The sequence below is a fragment of the Sciurus vulgaris genome (genome assembly GCF_902686455.1).
Source record: "Sciurus vulgaris genome assembly, chromosome: 8".
Classification (NCBI taxonomy): Eukaryota; Metazoa; Chordata; class Mammalia; order Rodentia; family Sciuridae; genus Sciurus; species Sciurus vulgaris.
The window spans coordinates 7,216,628-7,230,985 of NC_136468.1; the positions used below are offsets into that span (position 1 = coordinate 7,216,628).

Below are 14,358 nucleotides of genomic sequence, written 5' to 3' on the forward strand. Positions count from 1 at the left end.
GCTATGAACATTGATGTGGCTGTATCTCTGTAGTATGCTGATTTTAAGTCCTTTGGGTATAGGCCGAGGAGTGGGATAGCTGGGTCAAATGGAGGGTCCATTCCAAGTTTTCTAAGAAATCTCCACACTGCTTTCCAGAGTGGCTGCACTAATTTGCAGCCCCACCAGCAGTGTATGAGTGTACCTTTCTCCCCACATCCTCGCCAACACCTGTTGTTGCTCGTATTCTTGATAATCGCCATTCTAATTGGGGTGAGATGGAATCTTAGGGTGGTTTTGATTTGTATTTCTCTTATTACTAGAGATGTTGAACATTTTTCCATATGTTTGTTGATTGCTTGTAGATCTTCTTCTGTGAAGTGTCTATTCATTTCCTTAGCCCATTTGTCGACTGGATTATTTGAATTCTTGGAGTAGAGTTTTTTGAGTTCTTTATAGATTCTGGAGATTAGTGCTCTATCTGAAGTATGATTGGCAAAGATATTCTCCCACTCTGTAGGTTCTTTCTTCGCATTGCTGATAGTTTCCTTTGCTGAGAGAAAGCTTTTTAGTTTGAATCTATCCCAGTGGTTGATTCTAGCTTTTATTTCTTGTGCTATGGGAGTCCTGTTAAGGAAGTCTGATCCTAGACCAACAAGGTGAAGATTTGGACCTACTTTTTCTTCTATAATCTGCAGGGTCTCTGGTCTGATTCCGAGGTCCTTAATCCATTTTGAGTTTAGTTTCGTGCATGGTGAGAGATATGGGTTTAGTTTCATTCTGTTGCATATGGATTTCCAATTCTCCCAGCACCATTTGTTGAAGAGGCTATCTTTTCTCCATTGCATATTTTTGGCCCCTTTGTCTAGTATGAGAAAATTGTATTTATTTGGGTTTGTGTCCGTGTCCTCTATTCTGTACCATTGATCTACCTTTCTATTTTGGTACCAATACCATGCCGTTTTTGTTACTATTGCTTTGTAGTAGAGTTGAAGATCTGGTATTGCAATGCCCCCTGTTTCACTCTTCCTGCTAAGGATTGCTTTAGCTATTCTGGGTTTCTTATTCTTCCAGATGAATTTCATAATTGCTTGCTCTATTTCTGTAAGGTACACAATTGGGATTTTAATTGGAATTGCATTGAATTTGTATAGCACTTTAGGTAGTATGGCCATTTTGACAATATTAATTCTTCCTATCCAAGAACATGGAAGATCTTTCCATCTTCTAAGGTGTTCTTTAATTTCTTTCTTTAGTGTTGTATAGTTCTCATTGTAGAGGTCTTTCACCTCTTTTGTGAGATTGATTCCCAAGTATTTTATTTTTTTCGAGGCTATTGTGAATGGGGTAGTTTTCCTAATTTCTCTTTCTGAAGATTCATCACTTATGTATAAAAATGCGTTGGATTTATGGGCATTGATCTTGTAACCTGCTACTTTACTGAATTCACTTATGAGTTCTAAGAGTTTTCTGGTGGAATTTCCAGGTTCCTCTAAATATATAATCATGTCATCAGCGAACAGGGATAGTTTGAGTTCTTCTTTTCCAATTCGTATCCCTTTAATTTCTTTGGTTTGTCTAATTGCTCTGGCCAGAGTCTCAAGAACGATGTTGAATAGAAGTGGTGAAAGAGGGCATCCCTGCCTTGTTCCAGTTTTTAGGGGGAATGCTTTCAGTTTTTCACCATTTAGAATGATATTAGCCATGGGCTTAGCATAAATGGCCTTTACAATGTTAAGGAATGTTCCCACTATCCCTATTTTTTCTAGTGTTTTGAGCATGAAGGGGTGCTGTATTTTATCAAATGCTTTTTCTGCATCTATTGAAATAATCATGTGATTCTTGACTTTAAGTCTATTAATATGGTGAATTACGTTTATTGATTTCCTGATGTTGAACCAACCTTGCATCCCTGGGATGAAACCCACTTGATCATGGTGCACTATCTTTTTAATATGTTTTTGTATGCGATTTGCTAAAATTTTGTTGAGAATTTTTGCGTCGATGTTCATTAAGGATATTGGTCTGAAATTTTCTTTCCTTGATGAGTCTCTGTCTGGTTTAGGTATCAGGGTGATATTGGCTTCATAGAATGAGTTTGGGAGGGTTCCCTCCTCTTCTATTTTATGGAATACTTTGAGAAGTATTGGAATGAGCTCTTCTTTAAAGGTTTTGTAGAACTCGGCTGAGAACCCATCTGGTCCCGGACTTTTCTTTGTTGGTAGGCTTTTGATGACTTCTTCTATTTCAGTACTTGAAATTGGTCTATTTAAATTGTGTATGTCCTCCTCGTTCAGTTTAGGCAATTCATATGTCTCTAGAAACATGTTGATGTCTTCGAAATTTTCTATTTTGTTGGAGTATAGATTTTCAAAATAGCTTCTAATTATGTTTTGTATTTCAATCCTGTCTGTTGTGATATTTCCTTGTTCATTCCGAATTTTAGTGATTTGGGTTTTCTCTCGTCTTCTCTTTGTTAGTGTGGCTAAAGGTTTATCAATTTTGTTTATGTTTTCGAAGAACCAACTATTTATTTTGTCAATTTTTTGTATTGTTTCTTTTGTTTCAATTTCATTGATTTCAGCTCTGAGTTTAACTATTTCCTGTCTTCTACTACTTTTGGTGCTGTTCTGTTCTTCTTTTTCTAGGGCTTTGAGCTGTAGTGTTAGGTTGTTTATTTGTTGAGTTTTACTTCTTTTATTAAATGCGCTCCATGAAATAAATTTCCCTCTAAGTACTGCTTTCATAGTGTCCCAGAGATTTTGATATGATGTTTCTTTGTTCTCATTTACCTCTAAGAATTTTTTAATTTCCTTCCTAATATCATCTGTTATCCATTCATCATATAATAGCATATTGTTTAATCTCCAGATGTTGGAATAGTTTCTGTGTTTTACTCTTTCATTTATTTCTAACTTCAATCCATTATGATCTGATAGAATAAATGCTAGTGTCTCTATCTTCTTGTATTTGCTAACATTAGCTTTGTGGCATAATATATGGTCTATTTTAGAGAAGGATCCATGTGCTGCTGAGAAGAAAGTGTATTCACTCTTGGTTGGATGGTATATTCTATAAATGTCCTGTTAAGTCTAAATTATTGATTGTGTTATTGAGATCTATGGTTTCTTTGTTCAATTTTTGTCTGGAAGATCTGTCCAGTGGTGAGAGAGGCGTGTTAAAATCACCTAGTATTATTGTGTTGTGGTCTATTTGGTTTCTGAAATTGAGAAGGATTTGTTTGACATACATAGATGAGCCACTGTTTGGGGCATAGATGCTTATGATTGTTATATCTTGCTGATTTATGCTTCCCTTAAGCAGTATGAAATGACCTTCTTTATCCCTTCTGACTAACTTTGGCTTGAAGTCCACATTATCGGAAATGAGGATGGATACTCCAGCTTTTTTGCTGAGTCCATGTGCATGGTATGTTTTTCCCCATCCTTTCACCTTTAGTCTATGGGTATCTTTTTCTATGAGGTGAGTCTCTTGCAGGCAACATATTGTTGGATCTTTCTTTTTAATCCAGTCTGCCAGTCTATGTCTTTTGATTGATGAATTCAGGCCATTAACATTCAGGGTTATTATAGAGGAATGATTTGGTTTCCCGGTCATTTGGTTCATTTTTAAAATTTTGTTTATTTATTTGTTTGACACAACTTGTTTCCTCCTTTATTTGACAATTCCTTTAGGATAATTCCTCCCTTTGCTGATTTGCTTCTTTGTTTTTCATCTCTTCCTCATGGAATATTTTGTTGAGAATGTTCTGTAATGCTGGCTTTCTTTTTGTAAATTCTTTTAGCTTTTGTTTATCATGGAAGGATTTTATTTCATCGTCAAATTCGAAGGTAAGTTTTGCTGGGTATAAGATTCTTGGTTGGCATCCATTTTCTTTCAGGGCTTGAAAAATGTTGTTCCAGGCCCTTCTAGCTTTTAGGGTCTGGATTGAAAAATCTGCTGATATGCGTATTGGTTTCCCCCTGAATGTAATTTGGTTCTTTTCTCTCACAGCCTTTAAAATTCTGTCTTTATTTTGTATGTTAGGTATTTTCATTAATAATGTGCCTTGGTGTGGGTCTGTTGTAATTTTGTGTATTTGTAGTCCTATAAGCCTCTTGAACTTGATTTTCCATTTCATTCTTCAGATTTGGGACATTTTCTGATATTATTTCATTGAATAGGTTGTTCATTCCTTTGGCTTGTTTCTCTAGACCTTCCTCAATCCCAATAATTCTTAAATTTGGCCTTTTCATGATATCCCATAGTTCTTGTAGATTCTGTTCATGATTTCTTACATCTTCTCTGTTTGTTCAACTTTGTTTTCAAGGTTAAATATTTTGTCTTCAATGTCTGAGGTTCTGTCTTCCAGGTGTTCTATCCTATTGGATATGCTTTCTATGGAGTTCTTAATTTGGTTTATTGTTTCCTTCATGTCAAGGATTTCTGTTTGGTTTTTTTTCAATATCTCTAACTCTTTATTGAAATGATCTTTTGCTTCCTGTATTTGCTCTTTTAACTGTCGATTGGTGCGATCATTCAATGCTTGCATTTGCTCTTTCATCTCATCGTTTGCTTCTCTGATCATTTTAATTATGTACATTCTGAACTCCTTTTCTGTCATTTCTTCTGCCATGCTGTCATTGGGTTTTATTGATGTAACATCTAGATTTGTTTGCAGCATTTTCTTTCGTTGTTTTCTCATATTGTTCAGGTATCAGTGGACCGCTGAGATATTGCAGATTTCCTCTATTGATTTACAATGTCCCTGAAGATTTCTATATATATCCCCTCTTAGCCTTCAGTAGGCTGTAGTCATGGAGGAAGTTGATAATGCGGTGCTCCACAAGGAAGCTGCCTCTCTAGGAGTGGTGGCCTTCAGGTGGGGTATAATCCCTGCTAGTGGGCAGAGGTGCCTCCACTTGTTGACCAATGGTCATCCAAAGGGGACCTAGGCTGCGGGCTGAGGCAAGGCCTGTTTGGGCCTGAGTCTCTGGTTTTACCGTCCTTGTGGGGAAACCTCACCCAGCAGGGAAGACTCACCCGGTGGGGAGGTCTCGCTGGTCAGTTCCCTCCTAGAGGTTCCCCTCAATTTACAGCTACCGCCTGGGCTGGGCTGCCTTCCTCTGCAAAGTTCCCAGGGGCCCGGCCCTACCTCCTGGGCCTGGGAGCCTCACCCTTTGCAGATGAATCTCCTTAGGCTGCCCCTCCTCAGAGAATTTGCCCACAGGCCTGGAACCTTCGCTCCACCCTAATCCTGTCTCTGTGCGGCTCTTCCACCCAGAAGCCTCCTAGATCCTGGGACCCTGCTCTGCACCTAATCGCCTTGCTGTGTGGCCCCTCCTCTGAGCAGCCACCTGTGGCCCCGAACAATCGCTCTGAGTCCCAGGGACCCGCCACACGCCTCTTCCTCCAGACAGCCGCCCAGTATTCCGGTGCGGTCACTAGGAGTCCAAGAAACTCACTTCGTGCCTCCTCCTCCCACCAACCACCCGTAGCCCGGGGCAATCAATCACTCCGAGTCGAAGTGACCCTCCCCGTTCCTCCTCCTTCTCCAGATAACCCCCCGGGTGTTCAGGAGCAGTCCCTCTGAGTGGCTCTGAATCCACGTGACCCGCTGCACGGGTCCTCTGGGCAACCGCCCGGAGCTCTGGTGCGGCCACTCAAGACCAAGCGTCCCACCACGCTTCTCCTCCAGGCAGGCCCCCCTGTGTTCAGGAGCTGTCACTTTAAGACCAAACAACTCACCACTCGCCTTCTCCTCTGAGCAGCCGCCTGGAGCGCTAATGCAGTCACTGCGAGTCCAAACGACCCGCCGCGCTTCTCCTCCTCCTCCTCCTACTCCTCCGGGCAGGCCCCGGGGTTCAGAAGTGGTCTGAGTCCAAACAGCTCGCCACACAGCCCCTTCTCTGGCAACCGCCTGTAGCTCTGGTGTAGTCACCCGAATCCAAGCGGCCGCGCTCCTCTTCCTCCTCCTCGTCCTCAGGGCAGGCCCCGGGGTTCAGAAGCGTCGTTCTGAGTCCAAACAGCTCGCTGCGCGGCTTCTCCTCTGGCAACCGCCTGTAGCTCTGGTGCAGTCACTCCGAATCCAAGTGGCCACGCTCCTCCTCCTCCTCCTCAGGGCAGGCCCCGGTGTCCTGAGTCCACACAGCTCTCTTCGCCACTCCTCCCCTGGGCAGGCGCCGGAGCCCCAGTGGTTGCTCCGAGTCCCAGCACTGTGCCGAGCCACCTCCTTTACGGCGCTCCCAGCTGTCCGAGTTCACTGCTCCAGCGGGGGGAGGGGCGTCTCGCCGGCAGCTCTACTTCACAAAGTTTCCTGCGTTCCGGGACCACCGTCCCATCCGGGACGCCTTCCCAAGGGGTGAGAGTCACCCGGCTGCTTTGAGTTGGTCCCAAGCTCTCAATATCTCCTCTTTTGAATCCTGAGTCCTGGAGTAACATGAAATGCAGCCACCCTCTAGGCCGCCATCTTGAAACCACCCAAAAGTTGTTCTTTGAAACAAATAATAAAAATGATATTTCAGGCAAGATTAACAAAGTGAAAACAGAAAACATTCATAGCCAACATGACATTTCTTTAGAAAGGATGCTTTAGCATAATTTACAAAGACATTGAAATGCTTGTGCCATGATATTACGAGCCACTTTTGACTATGAAATATGATATTAGATGGCACAGAAACATTTCTAGAAAAATAAAATTTGCATGAAGACAGAGAAATTCTTTGCTTGATGATCTTGCTTCTCTCTCCCTTCTCACTAATCCATTTTAGTTTCGTAGGACTGATCTTGTTCAATGGAAAATACACTATCTGAGCTGACAGAGGTCCTAGCATAGCTGCTTCCTAAGCAGTTGATGGCCCAGCTTCACAGTGTCTTGTCTATTGATAGGCCTTTCCTTCCCCAGGAGTCTTCCACTGTTGTGTGGTCCCTCCGAGCTTGCTGTAAGTACATGAGGTGGGTGTACCTTCTGGCAGACTTGCTAGGATGCATCCAACTGTATCCAGTCCAAGAAATGTTTCCTTCAAATAAAGGACAATTCATGGAAGTGTAGGTGCCATGATGCAGTTTTCAACTGCTCCCCAATAAATTCTATTTACACTTAATCTTTGATGTTTGTCAGCACCTGTGGTTTAGTTTTACAAAATCAACACAAGAAGAAATGGTAATCATGAAAATCCAACAACTGTTGAAGACTGAAATTGAAATTGAAATCATGAAATTTGTTTGTCTTAAATAGCAATCATGCATATTACCTCATGTACATGTATGACTACATGACTGATGTGATCCTGCAGTGAATGTGGGGGTCTCTCAGCCCCATTCTGTGTGGATGAGAAAAAGGATAATTGCTGGTGGATGATGTTGGCTGCTTACAAATCAATTACTCATTAACTTATCTACTCAATAAACACACAAGAACCAATACTCTTTATAAATGAGAGGGGGCCTGACGGGTGTGGCCCTACCAGCTCTGGCCTCCAACAACGTGGAGTCGCCTAACACTCTCTTATTTGTAGACACACAGATACAGAGGGCAAGATCTTGAGAAGCTTTTTATGTGATGGTAGTATAGGGTGAATTTAGGGGAGTCATTTTCTTACGGGGACTATTCCAGAAGGAGACAGGAGCCACTCCCATGCACCTTCCTGGCAGTTCCTAGAAGCCAGACATCAGTGTCCCATGGCTCAACCTCATCTGATTCTATTAGATAAGGATGGCTTCCCACATGTATAATTAGAAAAAATGAGAGATTACACTCTATTTATGCATGATCTATCAAAATGTGTAAATGCATTCTACTGTCATGTACTACTAATTAACATAAATAAATAAAATATTTTAAAAAGAAAAAAATAGCAAACTCTCCATTGTAGTTTCAACCTGTGTTACACTAAGCATTTCAGAAAGAAATAGTGCAGGTGTTAAACAAAAACTGCGAAAACAAAAGTAACCAAAAACCCTGGGTAGATTTTGGTCCCATTCTTTCTTTGTATGTTTTCCTCTTGGAATGAGATGTTTACTCTGGGATACTGTATCTTGGATATATGTATTTGATTTTAATTTTAAAGGGGCTCATAGCCAAGAGTTTGCTTTGAGTCTCAGAGGAGACTTTGGATTTGGACTTTTGGTGATTCTGGAACTGTTAAGACTGTGGGGACCCTTAGAGATGAACTAAATGCATTTTGCACTTTGAGGTGGTCATAAATTTTGGGGGGCAAGAAGTGGATTGATTTGGGTTAGGTATGAGGTATCCCCTGCATGTTCCAGAGTTAGGTCAGGAAATAAAATGATTAGATTGAGAAACTGTAACCTAATTAGCTGTAACCTAATCAGGTTGAATGGACTGACTTGGTGGTAGCTGTAGGTAGATGGGTCAGGCAGGAGAAGGTGGATCTCTGTGGGGACAGTCTGAAGGTTCATCTTCCCTCTGGTCCCGTCCCCTCTGACTTTACTCCCTGATATCCACGTATGGAGCATCACTTCTTCTACTCCACACTCTTCCACCATGGTGTTCTGCCTCACCTTGGGTTCAGAGAAATGGAATTAGTGCACCATGGACTGAACCTATGAAGAAATGAGCCAAAATAAACTTTTTCTCTATTAGCCTGTAAAAGAATGCCTACATCTCATTGCTTGCCAGGAATATGTCACCATATTCTCAGCAGAGCAGTAGAAATGGGAAAAACTAAGGTTTCCACATGTTGGTGAGGATGCACAACCACAGTAATACTCTCCCTACTGGTGGTAGTGGAATCTGGTGGAACCACTTTAGACACCTGCCTGGCATTTTCAATGTCAAAAATATGAGTACCCTCTTACTTAACAACATAAGTACCCTATTACTTATCAATATGAGTACCCTACTACTTAGCAATATGAATACCCTATTCCTTCCTATATTCTTACATGTAGACCTCAGAGGGTATCAATGTCAAGAATGTTCATAGCAGCACTTTCTTAATAGTCCCTGTTACAGTATAGCTAAGAGGTGTCCCCCAAAACTCACGTGTAATACAATGAAAGAATGTTGAGAAGTGAAGGATGAGATTGTGAGAGCACTAACCAATCGGTGGATTAATCTGCTGTATGGATTAACAGGGTGGTTCATTGTACTCTGGATTCTGGATTCAGGTGACACCTCTGTTGTCCTCTGTAGAAGGAGAGAGCAACGGGCTGGATGTGAGTGTCCTCCAGGTCACATATGGTCATGCTCTAGCATAGGTTGTCCTCTAAGGCAATGACAATGACACTCCCTCACTGCATGAATATGCACTCTTCTAAGAGAACTGTGGGGATGAGCAGCACAGCTTCTTCCTCTAGTCAAAAGTCCTCTGCGTAAGTTCTATAGATAGTTCCTCTTAACCCTGGGAAGGGACTCCTTACTCCTGGCTCTCTCAGGACTCTGCTTAGTCTCCTGTTGCTTCTGTTGAAATATTATGGAAATAATATAATATTGTCATGAAGATCAAGGACAATGCTTTCTTTTTCTCTGTGGCTTCAAGAGGGTCCAGCATCTAAGTAGCTCCATGATTATTTGCTGAGGGAAGGAGCAATGCAGTGCAATAATGAGTCCCCTCTTTGAGGCCTTGGAGTATGGAGGAGGCTCTCCCTGGGCTGTGTGTGAAGTTCATTGAAGACCAGGACCACAGTCTTTTCACCACGTGTGGACTTGGGGAAACACTGGAGTCAGGTGTGTTTTCGAGATGCACATGTGGTGCCTCCAGCACACTCTGAGAGAGGGGTTGAGGGGGACTCATTAAAGTTGGAGAAAAAGTAGGTAAAGTCACATTTTAATAGAGAAATCTGGCAGTTTCTGGTTTTGGCCAAATTTCAGAATTATTTGTTTTATATAACTCCTTCTAACACCATTGATGCTGTGGCAACACTTAGTACTGTGAATGGTGTAGTTGATGCTTACTGTTTACTTCAATGCCAGATCTAGATCATGGGTGTTTATTATTTTTGCTCCAGGCAATTGCTGACACCACCATTATTTTTTTTTGTAATAATTGGTGTTGTAGATTCCATAGACACTGGGCACATATTTTAATGCTGTATGTTGTTTGCCTCTGTTGATATTGCTTGTTTTCCCCTTTGCTGTGAGGTCCTGGGAATCTGCTGGCACCCTAACAAGTTCACAGAGCAGAGATTCTTTCGCTGAGCTAAACACAGCCAGGAGGCAACAGTCCTTGCTTCTCAAAATTAATCATGCTCGAACTTCAATGATACATTAAAATAAAAGTAAAGAGACAAAAACTTCAAACTAATGACTACACCTCAAGTGGAAATGGCTATGGGGGATGCACCGGTCTCACTCATAGACATCCACTCTTCCAACAAAAACAGAATGAACACAAAGTCTGAGGAAACCATACCTATGAGGGCTTTCAATCCAGATAGCTTCCATTGCCCTTTAGATATATATAGAGGTGTTAAAGGAAGAAGAGCAGTCACAGAGGGTATACCCCACATGCCCTGCTGTATCAACAAGCTGGAAGATCTACAAGAAGAACCCCACTCTTTGGAGACCTATAAGAAAATGGAATCCTCAAGCTCTGACGCAATACACACTGTATCAAAATACTCTAATCATCACCAAAGAACTTGCAGGGGAACAATACTACAAAACCCATTTGGAAATGGAAAAGTTCACATCAAAATTATATTCCAGAACATTTTGGCAAGAGAGGACTGGGCTCTAAAAGGGTCAACAAATAAGAGTGTAAGAAAAATCCTTCCCAGGTAACGGGGCTGAGCGGTATTCTCTGAGCAGTGTGAACATGAATGACAGAGGACTTGGATCTCAACTAAAAGATAGTATTCCAGTTTCAGAACTTTCAGTAAGTGGGCCTTTTGAAAGTCATGATCTTCTTTAGAAAGTTTTTTCTTGTGTGAAAATGAACTTTTGCCCAGTCATCCTCTTGAATTATCAGAAAATAATTTCCAGCTCAACCAAGATAAAATGAATTTTTCTACACTGAGGAACATCCAGGGTCTATTTGCTCCTCTAAAATTACAAATGGAATTTAAGGCAGTGCAGCAGGTTCAGTGTCTTCTATTTCTTTCAAGCTCAAATCTTTCCCTGGATATTTTGAGGGGTAATGTTGAGACTATTGGATTTGAAGGTATTCTTATTGATCCATCTCAAAGTGTACTAATGGGCCAACCACAATTGATGGTGGAATATAAACCCAGTTTACTGTAAGGTAGTGTACTGTTCATGAATCAGAGGCACCGTATCTTGTTATAGTTGTCTTTTGTTATAATTCAATATATACAACATTAAAAATACTGACACATAAGATTCTGCCTAAATAGTATCTGTGATTATTTGGTATTATTTGAGTCTTCAATTTATGACCATGTGACAGTTGAAAGCACTAAAGGAAGATGATTTTCAAGCTCCAATTTATATGAAAACCATAGCTTCCATTGTCATTCAAAATTATTTTTCAAGAATATTATAAATTATCAACAGGTTCTAATTCAACCTACTTTCTAGATTTCCACTAAGTTTAATATTTGAAAATAACCATTATCAATATGTCAGTCTGCCAACTTCATAGCAACATCTTTTGGAATAAATATTTGTAACTGACTTCAATGACAGCACCTCAAATTGAGTACAGAAAATATTTATCATGTTTCAGCATAGTCTGTGAGAAGAATATTTGTTATATTGATAGTATTTTAGAATTATGGCTCTTTGATTCTTTGAAGAAAAGTATAATTTCAAGGGTTTTGATTTTGTTTTTATGTGAAAGATTAAAGCAACTAGCAGATGTAGATTAAACCATAGTACTTCATGGATATAATATATATTTGAATATGAGCAAGCTACACTGTTAAAAAGGTAAGACTCATTTTTATATATACTGTGCATACCTGAACAGATTCATATTAATTTGTTTTAAGCAATTATCACTGAGTCCTCTTCTTATATTCTTTATGATCTTGCCATATACAAATTAAAGATTTTTTAAAACATTAAAAAAAGAAAAGTCCATCCCAACAAATCCATGAAACCCAATAGAAGAATACAAGAAATATGAAAATAAAGCTAACATGAAGCCTCCTAAAGTCAGGGACATGGAATCATGTTCCTGATTCAACAGCAGATGCTCTCTATCTGCCCTGCTTTTTCTCACTGAACATGGTATAGAAAACAGTGGCCTTTCTCTTCCTAAGTTCCCTAATGCTGAAACTTCCTGTAAGGAGAGACCAGTGAGACAGAAGTTCAGTTTGCTCCATCCCTCCCTTCTTCAACTGGCCCATGCGACCTCCCTGCCCCAACCCTTCAGTCCTGCTTCATTCCTGCCTCTATTTCCTCGAATAGGCAATTCTCGTGCATTAGTTTCTTTTTCTTGTGTCCATTCAGTGAGCACTCTGCACGTTTTGAGGATCCCAGTGATCCTCAAAGGTGTGAGCCTTGTGAAGAAATGGTTCTGCATGCAGTGTCAAGGCTCCGTCCTCCCTTTTGCCTGACTCTTTTTTCTGGCCTTCCAGGAGACTGAGACTCATGCTGCATGTGCAGACTCAGTGATGTAAGGACCAGAGGCAGCTTAACACTGTTTTGTGAACAGAAGGCCTTCATTATGAATGTGGACTCCATTATAAATCTGTCACCAATCAGGTGTGTTTTGTTTGGACATGATTAATTACTCTCATTTTTTTCAGGTTTACAGTATAGAAGGGCACAGTTTAAACTAGCACTTCCAATCTGTGAATCAGAATTGGTTATTAATCTTGTTAAACTGATAAGAACAGATACTACATTTGATCTTAGCCAAATGGCCGAGAAGTGATTTGTAAGCTTGTTAGATAAACACATCCTCCCAGGGGATGTAGTTTGGGAGTTCTCAGGGAGAACCAGGAAGTTTTGCTTTTGCCCAACCCTGCTCCACCTTCACCTCCACAGGGCCTGTTGACTAAAAAACTCTTCGAGTCTGGCTCTTCTAGATGAGTCTGAGGGAGGTTCCAGCTGCAGACATTCATGATATTAAGGTCACCTTAGAACTAGAGAGGGAAGGGTACTGGCCATAAGTAGAGGTGGCAGGCAGATGTGTAGACAGGAAGGGGCGTGGCCTAGCAGGAAGGAAATGTATGATGTAGGAAGTATATGACCTGTCAAGTGCACATCTCCAGGTGGAGGATCCAGGGTGCGGCCATTCAGGTTTATGTTGCTGGTCACACATTCCTAAGCATAGTGGGTACAGCTCAAGGGTAGAGCATTTGACTGCAGATTAAGAGGTCTCTGGTTCAAATCCAGGTGCCCCTTTGTTGGAGACTCCTTTAGGTGACAGAGAGGACAACATGTGGACTAGTAAATAATAAGGAGTCACATAAAGGCTCTTAACCCTCGCCCATCTTCCAGGTGGGAACTGTGGTATGTTCACCTTGTGTTCCTGATTCTGCTCAGGCCACATCTGTGTCCCCCTATTAGAAGAGGACAGCAGAGTGATTTTTTGGAGGCTCCTCCAAGTCATGGCTGATCTTGCTGTGTCTTAGGACGTTCTCCAAGGCAACGGCCTTGAGTCTTCGTAATTGTATGGACATCCAGCTTTGTAAGAGTCCCGTGTGTTTGAGGGGCCCAGCTTCTTCCTCTGGCAAATCTTCCTTGTCACCTCTCCAGGAAGCACTTCCTGACAAACCAGGCTGCTTAATTCTGCTCCCTAAGTCCTCTACTTAGGCTCCTGTCACATCAGTGGAAGTCTCATGGAAATACTTGGACTAAGACTCTGAAGATCAGGGATTATATCTTCCCAGTCTCTCTGGCCTCTACAAGGATGAGAGTGTCCAGTTACTAACAAGTTCTATGAGTGTTTGTGGGGTGAATATGAAATAGAGTGAAATAATGAGCTCCCTCTTTCAGGCCTCAGAGTATAGAAGAAGCCCTTCCTGAGGTATCCGTGAGGTTTGTTAAGGACCCAGGACCAGCAGCCTTGTGTGATCATTGTGTATGTATTTAACAGAATACCTGCATCCGGTGTTCTTTACACAAGCAAAGTGTAAAGTGTAAAGTGTAAAGTGCCCCCAGCACACCCGGAGGTGGGAAAAGTGCAGGGGGACTAGTTAAGGTTGGAGATGAAAAAGTGGAGGGCAGACTGCAGTGGAGAAATCTGGCAATTTCCAGAACATGCTGAGAATACACTGGACTATAAATCATTGATTTCCTGGGTATCATGCTGTTTGAGTCAGTTTTGTTTTTTGTTTTTTTTTTTGTCACTGTGACCATAAGACTTCACTTGAATAATGCAGGGGAGGAAAAGTTTATTGGGGCCCATGGTTTCAGAGGTCTCAGTCCTTAGATAGCCAGCTCCAGTGCTCTGGGCCCAAGGTGAGGCAGAACATCAAGGGAGAAGGGAATGGTGGCGG

The 14,358-nt window shown here is 41.4% G+C and overlaps 1 pseudogene across 1 annotated transcript; it reads left to right on the plus strand.

Annotated features, from left to right (window-relative positions):
* Positions 1–10,730: 10,730 nt before the first annotated feature.
* LOC306668764 (proteasome maturation protein-like) lies at positions 10,731–11,481 on the plus strand (annotated as a pseudogene). The gene has a single exon. The product of its transcript is annotated as a proteasome maturation protein-like (transcript).
* Positions 11,482–14,358: the final 2,877 nt, after the last annotated feature.